Below are 11,737 nucleotides of genomic sequence, written 5' to 3'. Positions count from 1 at the left end.
AGTATTAATGTAGATTAGCATGATTGATATAACATAAATTGACGAGTCATGTAATTACCTAAATGATTAATAAATAAAAGGATTTTATATTGTGCTTTGATTCTGATAAATCCTCTCTCAATCTCCCCTTGTCAGCTGACTCCCGTTCCATAAAACAACATATTCAAGATATGAAAAATTATAAAACACAACAATCCAACAAATCCTCTTCACTTTCAAAAGCCGATTTTGGGGCCTGGGTGCTATTTATTATGAACCATGGATGGTTGGTGCGAGGCTTACTCCCCGGTAGAATGTCCTCCTGTCCTTGCATCATGGCTTCACTGTCGTGCACAGAGGCCGGTCGTAATTAGCAGAAGCTGCTGACTGCAGCTGTCATCGAAGCGTGAAACTCAGGTGATGGAGTGTTCTGTTAGGATAAAGATCGAATTTAGGAGAAAGAGAGAATGAAGGACAAGTGAAGAGCATAGCTGAACTGTGAAAGATTATGTAGATTTTGCGAGCTGCTAAAAGTGCCAAAGATTTGGGCATATTGTGAAACACTGCATGAGAGCGAAGTTCAGCTGTTCACACTGTACGGAGTAACATGGGTACAGCTATTGTGATAATAATAATGTGAAGGATAAAGTAGCTTGCGTGAACTGTAGGAGAGCCGAAGGTTTTAATTATTTAAGGATTTAAAACTTTCCTTAAATGGCTTTGTGAGAATTTAAAAACTGTTTTACAATCTGAGCAAATTGCCAGTTTCAATTATTTTCAAGGTCAGTAACGTAATATCAACACATTATCGTGGGAATGGTTTTTTGGAAGTATCTTGACCTAAACGTCATCAAAAAGCAATCGTAATTGTCTGTAAGTATGCCAAGAGGAATGTTGCTCCCCTGGACATCCTGTTTGAAGGCAATAGGCGTATGCTTAACGTCATCCTAGCCATATAAAGGAAATGTACCATTCAATCGTGGTTATGAAGAAATCTAGTTCCATGTAGACCCAATCTAGACCCATAGCTCAACTGGATATCGAGATATCCCCGTACTCGATGATAGACTACGATAATTCTCAGCCAAAACCGTAGACAGATATGCCCGTAACTGAACTTCGTAGATGTGGCACTATCACTCTTATAGGGCTCTCTCGAGGACACACAGCCCTTGTTAAAGTCCTCATGGCATCCGCAGTCAGGTGTTTTTGGTGTAGTATTAGCTTCGCTCCTCTACTTATTGTTGTTATGTTTTATCACCATACGTTACGTGTTCCACTACTCTTGACTAGATTACTTGAACCTGCCTTCTCACCGATTGCACATTGCCACCTATCGTTCCGTGCTCTGCTGCTCCTGATTAGATTGCCCATACCTGCCTTCTCACCGATTACACATTGCCAACTAACGTTCTGTGCTCTGCTGCTCCTGATTATATTGCCCACACCTGTCTTCTCTCACCGCTTGCACATTGCCAACTAACGTTCTGTGCTCTGCTGCTCCTGATTATATTGCCCACACCTGCCTTCTCACCGATTGCACATTGCCAACAAACGTTCCGTGCTCTGCTGCTCCTGATTAGATTGCCCACACCTGTCTTCTCTCACCGATTGCACATTGCCAAAATACGTTCCGTAATGTTTTGCTCATTACTAGATTGCCTGCCTCCTCCCCTATTGCACAATGCCTCCTTTTACGTGACGTGTAATTGAATATCTTATTATTTAAACGTTGAATAATTTCCTCACCTTTTCTACCAATTTGACAGAGATTGTCTAACTCAGTAATCCTCCTTCATTTTCCAATACCCTGCTACTGATCAAGTTAACATTATATTCATAATTCAGTATTCTATGCCTTCTACAATTGAAATTCTATCTTTTTTGAACCGTGACGTTCGTCCTCCATACACCAAGACGCATTCTTGTTACTATACTCTAACTTACCTAAAACTATGGCCCTGATTCTCTCAACCTGGATTCTACCAGATTCACTTTGAAAATTGCATAATCCTGTAACGAACCACGTCACACTTTTGTTTGTCTATGCCTTTCATTCTTATATAGTCTCAAAAAGAATGTTTCATAAACGATATCAGATTACTTAATACCACCTGCAAATCTTTCAAGCACTTTTGTCTCCTCATTGTCTTTGCTCCCCGTTCGTACATCTCAAGCTTCACATCTTCTCAACTGTCAATCTCACTCTCACTGAAATTCCCGGGATATACCTAACAAGCCAGTAATGGAGTCAAGGGCATCTTCGCTGCCGCCCACGCTACCCCCGATAACATAGTCTTCTGCATAGAAATTCAACAAATCACAATTGTCCTATGAGTGTCCAAAAACATAAATCAATATCGCCTCAAAACCTTCTGACTTCATACCCGTCTGCGTCCTCCCAGGTCTGACCGGATGTTCGGAGCGAGTAGTACATCAGCAGTTTTGCTATCTATCTCCAATGTTCTAATACGAGTATTCTTCCTTACCTTCAGTATGGTGTCCGTACTAATCATAGTACAACCACCGCACTTCTTAATATTACAGATCCTCGACCTGTCTAATGCATTATACTGTATTTATTCCCAACTCTTAATGAAACTCAAACGGGTGGGAACAAGGTATGGGTGCTCATCATGGAAACCTGTCTCTAGAGGCGTTCCACAGGGCTCCGTTCTTGGTCCATTACTTTTCTTATTGTATATAGATGATGAGGCAACTGTAATAAGTAATTGTAAACTTTATTTATAATCGGATGACTTAAAATTGACACTCAATTTTGCTGTAACTCTAATGAATAGTGATATTTACGAAATTGCGAAATGAACTTTCAGACACGGAATAAAGACTAAGGCCATACTTATCGGCTACTCTAGAAACATTAGTAAGATTGACCTTATTACTGCACCGAAACTTATATATTGTGATAAAGTAAAAAGTCTTGGAGTAATTATGACAAAACACTTGGGTTGGACTGATCTGTTTGTTGTGCTGGTAAAAGGTCATTTGCTGGTATTCATAGACTCGAACGTTTTCCTCTATTTTTGCCCTTAAACGTAAAAGGTATGATAGTAAAGACTCTCGTCATGGCGTATTTTAACTCATTGCGCTTTTGGACAGACTATAAAGAGAACAAAACTGATTTATTTTCTATTTAAGACTTTCCGATCCCAACATATATCCATAATGATTCCTCCCTTTCTCCCAACAATTATCCATAACTAAATTGAAATAACTCCATGACTATTATATTATTGCACTTATACATTCTATATGGACTATTAAATTACTTAATTATTTGTCCGAAAGATTTAATTTAATTTCCAACATCTTTGAACGATATTCTTGGAGGGGAGCATGTCTTCTATACATTATTTCTACTTTATTCAATAAATTGTTCACTGTTACTGCCTGCCGACAATGTAATGCTCTTCCCAATGACATTATAAATCATGGCATGCGTTCTCTTTTAAAGGGTTGCGTATATGTTAAGTGTGAGACAGGTGTGATGAGGTCTGGGTCACCGGTGATAAATGTGTGAATGATTTGAATGGATGGAATAACATTATTACTCGTTTATATATCAGTATGCTGTAAAACTACTTTAATTTATTACTGTGCTTTTTTCGCCATTTGTTTGGTTACCTTGTTCTTTTCAATTAATTTATATATGTTTTAATACCATAAATTCTAATCAGGTTAAGTGAAAGAAAGGACTTTATGGTTTAATTTCATATGATTTTACGAAGTCGCCACGAAACTTAGCGGCCATCTGAATGCTATTAAATATATTGCGAATATTGTGATACTTAATAAAAGAAAATGGTCCTTAAATCCCACAATGTTTAATAGGAACAATGGTGCAGTGTAGCGGGTACAACGGTTATCGCAAGATAACAGAATTAAGCAACGTCGAGCGTGGCTGCAGCTTGGATGGGTGACCGCTGAGCGATCCTGTCCTTGCAAGCAGCCCGCCTGCCCGGCCATTGGTGGTGGTTCGGAAGTCACCTGCCGTTGGTCCCTAGGTTAAGTGTTAGAGAGTAAACTTAACCTGGTAAAATAAGACATGTTTAATTTTTGTTTAATAGTTGAATTTAACATTGTACTTGCTTCATTGTTGTGTCATAGAGTAAATAGTTGTACACCTATTTCAAGAGTGCTGTGAGTATTTCAATAATGCAACATTCTTATTCGTCCCTAGAAAGTACGAAGTGAGCTACTTTACTTTACAACACCTCTAGATATTATTTTATTGTCCTTTGACAATAGTTCATATATTCATCTATAATTCGACTTTAGTTTTACTAACTTTGGCACTATTGACTATGTATTACTGATAAGTTAGCAGAACATGCTTTTTAACATTTTTTCAAATTACGATGAGAATATTAAAATATTACTTGTTAACATTTAATTAATATTTTAGAGTAACCTCAGAGGTCTCCAGCGTTTACTTCTTTGCTATTTTGGAGACCACTACTGTTATATCATGCCATATTTAATATTTGTTATTATATTTAATTTTGACTTATTATGCTCCTTGATAAATAATTGCTTTATAATGCTACAAATCGAACAAGAACTGGTAACCGAGAAATTGTGTTGAATGGTTGAGCGAAATTGTGTATTTCTTGATGGACCGCCCTATACTCGAATCACAATGACAGTCTCAGGTTTTCAATAAAATAAATAGTCTTTACTATGGAAACATGACACTATCGATTCAATTAAACTTGAAAAGATGTCCCCAGAGTAGACAGCTCAATTAGTAGACAAACCAATATTGTGTTGCTCGCAATACCAGAGAGCAGACCCACGCCGTGCCACGCGTTGTACAATTAGTAGACAAACCAATATTGTGTTGCTCGCAATACCAGAGAGCAGACCCACGCCGTGCCACGCGTTGTACAATTAGTAGACAAACCAATATTGTGTTTGCTCGCAATACCAGAGAGCAGACCCACGCCGTGCCACGCGTTGTACAATTAATAGACTAACCAATATTATGTTGCTCGCAATACCAGAGAGCAGACCCACGCCGTGCCACGCGTTGTACAATTAGTAGACAAACCAATATTGTGTTGCTCGCAATACCAGAGAGCAGACCCACGGCCGTGCCACGCGTTGTACAATTAGTAGACAAACCAATATTGTGTTGCTCGCAATACCAGAGAGCAGACCCACGCCGTGCCACGCGTTGTACAATTAGTAGACAAACCAATATTGTGTTGCTCGCAATACCAGAGAGCAGACCCACGCCGTGCCACGCGTTGTACAATTAGTAGACTAACCAATATTGTGTTGCTCGCAATACCAGAGAGCAGACCCACGCCGTGCCACGCGTTGTACAATTAGTAGACAAACCAATATTGTGTTGCTCGCAATACTAGAGAGCAGACCCACGCCGTGCCACGCGTTGTACAATTAGTAGACAAAACCAATATTGTGTTGCTCGCAATACCAGAGAGCAGACCCACGCCGTGCCACGCGTTGTACAATTAACTCTCCTTTAAATATATTTGCTGCATACCCACGCTGCCACATTTAGATGACAATTGAATGTGATGTTATTAAACTGTTATATTTTATTTTGGAAGCAAAGTAACAGCTTTTATACATATCTGCTATCGATTTGATTATATGAATACATTGTTTAAATAAATAGTTTGTGAGTTCCTTTCTTATCATTTAAAGATGAGAGTAGCTCTAGTGGAGAGTGGTCAGCTCTCTTTCCACGCACAGGTTGATGTCCATGACGGAGTATTTTCACATATAATTTTGTATGTAAATTGCTGTGATAGAATAAACTCAAATCAATTAATAAACCAATTCGTTAGGCTATAAAATTTCAATTTCAATCTTTTTAGTGTTGTAGACATGTATGACTAGCGTCAATAGTACATTATTGTTACTTAAGATTTAAGAATACAATATTTGTATGGAGTTCAAGAAGAATAAGAAACTAAACTTACATTAAATAACAAAAGAAAAGAAATGATTAATAGAATAGAGTTTAGGCTAGAAACTTCCCAAGCGAATAAAAAATATGGGTATTAAGTTTGTTGTTTTTTAAAAATTGTTTTTATGTTATATGTTTTAAATGACTGGGGAGTTTCCAAAAAAACCTAGCCCCTGAGTTTTGAGGCAGTCCACCCGCCAGAGCCGAGCGATGTTGGGTTTGTCGCAGGTCCACTCGGGCTCGCGTATTGTGGTCATGTATATCGGCTCAATCTACTACATAAGCACAATGAAACCTGGCATCGATGATGGTCTCGTAGATATACAAAGATGGAAAGGTCAAAATGCTATGCTCTTTAAATGCATTTCTGCATGAACTTCTGCGAGATATGCCAGCCACAACATGCACAATTCGTTTCTGTAAAACGAAAACCCTTTTAAGCAAGTACTTGAGGTGCCGAAACAGGAAGTCTATACCACAACCGTGACTCTACCATACAAAAATATATTAGTTTTAATGGCGATAATGAACATGGCGATATTTTGCAAACTGGGACATCAGGTAGGACGATGAAGACAAAGATGCAGACACAAAGTTTATGTGGGGTCTCCAAGTCGTCATCGTCCACCTGAAGTCCCAAATATTTTACTGACAATTAATTGGTTTTCTATTTTTTCTTCGTTTATTTCTTGTAAGTAGTTTATTTATATATAGGCTGAATATGATTATTTTTTGAAAATTCTGTAAACTGTGGTTCTGTTTAAAATTAAGATGTAAATTAATATTAATTAATATTAGGATCCTGACTCCTAATTTCCTGACTCAAGCATGCCGTACTCGAAAATTGCTCATGCAGCATGCCGTACAGGAAAATTAGTGCTCCTCGTTAAAATTTATATTTGAACAGTTTAAATGAGTGCTCTGTGGTGGTGTTGTATTTAAAACATTTTTTGGACTGTTGGAATGCAACATTTCATCATCACATCACGCGGCTGGGGGAGGGTGTGAGTAGCTGAATTGAAGGTCGTCGCGAACTAACATTGTAGCACGGCAGCGTCTGAACGCACAGCGCACGCTTCGTCGCGCAGCTCTGTGAGTCTGACAGCCAGCAGAACCAACATAACCCGCTTGTAATGTCCCGCGACTAACCTGTGCCAGCGTCTGGTCGTGGCACCCCAGTTCCAGTTAGTACTGCCCACCGTCAGGTTTGCTGTTTGCGCCTTCAGTTTTGGTGACGCAACTACGCTATAGCCCTGCGAGTACATTGCCTTCTTAAAACTCACGGCTCTTCGTTCCTGTACCTGGATCGACCATACTCGTTATTGGACTGTTATATTTTGTATTATAATTAGTTGTCCATTGTTAATTAACTATCAATATTAAGATAGGTTCTTTTAATATATTACCACTGTGTCATATTGATAATTTTCAGGGAATATTATGGATGTCCTGATGAAAATGCCAAGTGTGGACTTAATTGTAAATAATACAAGAAATCTCGATGACGAAATGGAAATGGTAGTTCTGTCATTATTGTCCTGAACTAAACCGTATATCTGTAAATTTTACCGATGTTAACCTCTCTAAGATATTGTCTGCACTAGGTGCATTAATTAAGGCTTATGATGAAATAGCTGATAAACGTAACTCACTTAAAGTCTATTAACAATGAACTAAATTGTGAAGTAGCTTTCTTGAAGGCCAAACTGGACTCGAAAAAGAGTCTAGAATAAATGATTTAAATGATTCTTTCAAGACCCTTGATATCTCTCAAGCTGAGATTGAAGTATTGCAGGGTGCTGTACACAGCCTGAACGACAAGTTGAAACTTTCCCAGCTAAAATCAAAAAATTTAGAACTGAAAAATTTGTCACTGTCTGACGAATTGATGACCTCGATTCGCAGGTGAGCGCTCTCAAACAAAAACTGATGAACTGACTAGTTGTAGAGATGTGGTTTGGTTAACAGTTTGAAACAACTCTCAGAAGTAAATCGATGACTGGGACAAAAGACGTTGGCTGGATGATGATAACTTAAAATATTTTTATCTATGCTTGTGACAAAAGTCTTGTGAATAGAGACGATATTCTAATAATTGACCCCCTCAGTAACCACATCTCTTGAAACTATCCTGCATGGAAGATACTGAGTCTCTCCTTGCACAGTTGTCAGTTAATGCAAGAACATATATTTTTGCTTGTATTAGTGATAGTACCAAAGGTTTGACCGACGACAGTGCTTCACACTGGAGTCTACTGCTGGTTGATAACGTCAATAAGTTGTCATTTCATTTTGATTCATCTAAATGTCTAAACCAGGTGCATGCAAAGACTTTGTCTGTCAAACTGGGTTGTCTGTGAGTCCAAGTTCGTTGAAATGCCTTGTGCTCAACAGCGTAATGACTTTGAATGTGGGATCAACCTCATTGTAAATCTTAAGTTTATCCTTAACTTTTTACGTAATACCTAAAGTTGCAATGCGTTTCTATGAATGGTACTGTCAATGCTTTGCATCAAAGCCTATTTTTGTAACAGGTAGTTCCAAGCCATCTACAGATATAGAAACAACCACTGCCTCTTCCCCTGAGCACACTCAGACACCCTTTCCTTCTACACATTGTAGTCAAGCAACAGAATCTAACAAAAGTGAGAGTTTGATTCCTAAACTCACTCTATTTCGCTCTGAGTGTGGTCGGTGGGAAATTCAGAAACCCTAAAAAGTCCAAAAGAAGTCCAAAAAAAAGAGCTCCAAGCTTCAAAATTCGACAGAGTTGGCTGGAGGAGTGACACTTTATAACTCTTATTCTGCACTCCAATGCGAGGAAGCACTGTGCCATAATACAAATAGCATGCATTCCGATGAGTCAAACAGTAACTCTTTATTTCTCTAAGACTATTCGGAATAATTCGTTTTTGTCCTAAAATCAAAAACGGTACTATGGTCCCCCAAGGATTTGACGAAGGTGTTGCCATCCAGAAATCTGTTAATGCCTGTTATCCTAAAAAAGACTCTACGGCAAATCCTGCAGTGTATGTCTACCAGTGAACTTGATAGCATGTAAAATCTAGTCATAAGGTGCTCTTTTAGGTGACTCTCATGGACGCACTGTTGGTCACAGTCTAAAAACGCTGCCACTAATGATGAGTACGTAGTAACGGCTAATGATAAAGCCCAGGTGGGAAACTTGAAGATGTAATTGATGGCAGCACCCATGTCGTTAAAACCTTGACGAAAAATGACTATGCTGTAGTAATGGCTGGAACTAATAACATCCCCGACTGCTGTGATAACCTGTTGGACTCTTTCGAATATCTTATGAATAATCTTAGTCATACAAATGCAGTAATATGGGCATACCTAAACGATATAATAATACAAGTGTGAATCCCCTCATTTCCGAAACAAATAGAAAGCTTAAAACTTTAGTGACTCACATAGACATGCAACTTTTTATCTCTTGAAGGTGTTCCGAGGCGCTGTTACGCGGGCGCGGGCCTACACTTTAATATGGCAGGGAAACGCTTAATCGTGGACCTCGTTTTTGGGTGCGCTCGGGCCCCGGGGGGCGGTAAGTCGCGGAGCTCTTTTATCTACCAAACCTGTTGTTCATAAAAGGAACCATTTAAATTCGTCCTCAAACAGTATGGACAAACGATTCATGACTAGAACATGGTATAATTCCAACTTAAAACGAGATGGAAAGTTGCGGGTGTCTGGTGCCACAAAACCCTCCTATGGCGGGTCGTCGAGCAGTAATGATTTTGAGCCAAATTTATCAAAACCTAGATCGAGCTGCTATCCGGTGGTGAGAAGTGGAGTCTGGACCCATTCATCAGTTCAAAATAATTTTTTATGGAAAGAGCTGGGGGCCGAGAGCTGAATACCTAACGGGCGCTTCCCTTGCTTCGAATGGTCATGCCGGGGATGGCCGGGAGAAGCCAATTGTTGTTTTCCACCAAAACATTTGTGGCCTTAAATCTAATGCCGATCTGCTTCAGATCCATCTTCAATGTGAAAGTCATGACGTAGTATGTTTGACTGAACATAACTTGACTAGCGAGCAGCTTAATTGTTTTAGTTTACCTGACTTCAAGGTTGTGTCATCATAACTGTCGTGAGGCCCGGCTAAAAGGTGGGAGTCTGCATATTGACTAGATGCCACATTGAGTCGGAGGCTGTTGATGTGTCTAGATTTTGCGTTGAAGACTTCTGCCAAATGGCTGGTGCCAGGGTGAGAGACTGGCATGCGGTAAATCTGTGTTTGTCTTGGCTGTTTATAGGATTCCTACCTATAATTGCGAACAGTTCCTGAGTAGTATAAGTGATTGTTTAGACAGTGTTTTTTATCAGGAAAAACACCTAGTTGTTGTAGGCGACTTTAATATAGATTTAATCATCTGCGTCATCATGGTGTAAAAGATTTCTCCACACAATGGCCTCGTTTGATCTGCGTCATACAATCACATCCTACACTAGAGAGGTAAAAGACTCTAAGACTGTGATTGATAACATTTTTACAAAACATAGATGATCGGCTGGTAAACAGTGAGGTTGTGTTAACCGCATTATCTGATCATCATGGTCAGTTAGCTACTTTTAACCCTCTCTGTCGCTGACTTGAACTCTGGCCCTTTGTACAGGTTTATCACGTCAATTCACACCGCAAAATATTCGTAGTTTCCACTTTCATCTCAAAAGGGAGCTTTGGAGTGAAGTTTTTTGAATTGGGTAGTCTTGATACATTGTTTGATGTCTTCATGAATAAGTTGAAATATTATTTTGATATTTCTTTCCCTTTACTCAGGAAGTCTAATTAGGGGTAGAAACTCAACTTTGAAACCTAAACTTACTCCACAACTGTTATCTATGAAGGATCAGCTGCTTTCTCTCTATTCTGACTCGAATCATCTAGAAGCAGCTCACCCTCTCCGATCTGAATAACGGCAACTGAGAAGGATTGTACAAAAAGGAGATTCGTAAGCACAAGTCTGATGCTGTGTTAAATAGGATCCAGAAGTCTACCAACAAAAACAAAGACAACGTGGGAAATCATTAACGACCTTAAATCATCCAACAGTGAGCGAACTTATTTCATCCATCTGTCTGACGAGAAAGGATCCAAGATGGTGGAACCCAATCTGGTGGCTGAAGCGTTTAGTTCATTTTATTCCAGTGTCGGTCAACCATGTCTACAGGCAGTAGTATTGGGTCGTCGCACGGAGTTGTACAGCCGGAAATGATCAGTAAAACACTCTTCATTTTTCCTACCTCAGAAGAAGAGGTGATGAGGGAAATTAGATCTCTAAAGCCTAAAACTTCTGCTGGACCTGATGAAATCTCTCCAAAGCTATTGAAGCATGTCGCTGATGCAATAGTCCCAAACCTCTTACGTATCTTATAAATCTGTCATTCAAACCTGGGTCAGTTCCCTTCATCACTAAAAAAGGCAATTATAAGACCAGTTCATAAAAGGGGACAGAAGGACGACTGTAACAACTATAGGCCCATCTCGCTCACTTCCACATTGTCTAAGGTATTTGAGCGCATATTCCTAACAAGACTCCTGTCATTCATGAATTCAAACCAAGTGTTTTCTTTGAACCAGTTTGGGTTTATGAAGAATAGATCGACATCTGATGCCATGCATTGTTTGGTTTCTTCTGTGGTTCAGTCCCTGGATTCTGGCTTGAAAAGTACTGGGATCTTTTTCGACTTGTCAAAAGCATTTGACATGATTGATCATGACATCCTGTTACGTAGGCTGTCTTGTCTTGGACTAAGGGGTGTCGCTCATTCGTG

The sequence above is a fragment of the Homalodisca vitripennis genome, chromosome X, assembly GCF_021130785.1.
Source record: "Homalodisca vitripennis isolate AUS2020 chromosome X, UT_GWSS_2.1, whole genome shotgun sequence".
Classification (NCBI taxonomy): domain Eukaryota; kingdom Metazoa; phylum Arthropoda; class Insecta; order Hemiptera; family Cicadellidae; genus Homalodisca; species Homalodisca vitripennis.
This window is presented reverse-complemented; position numbering follows the sequence as displayed.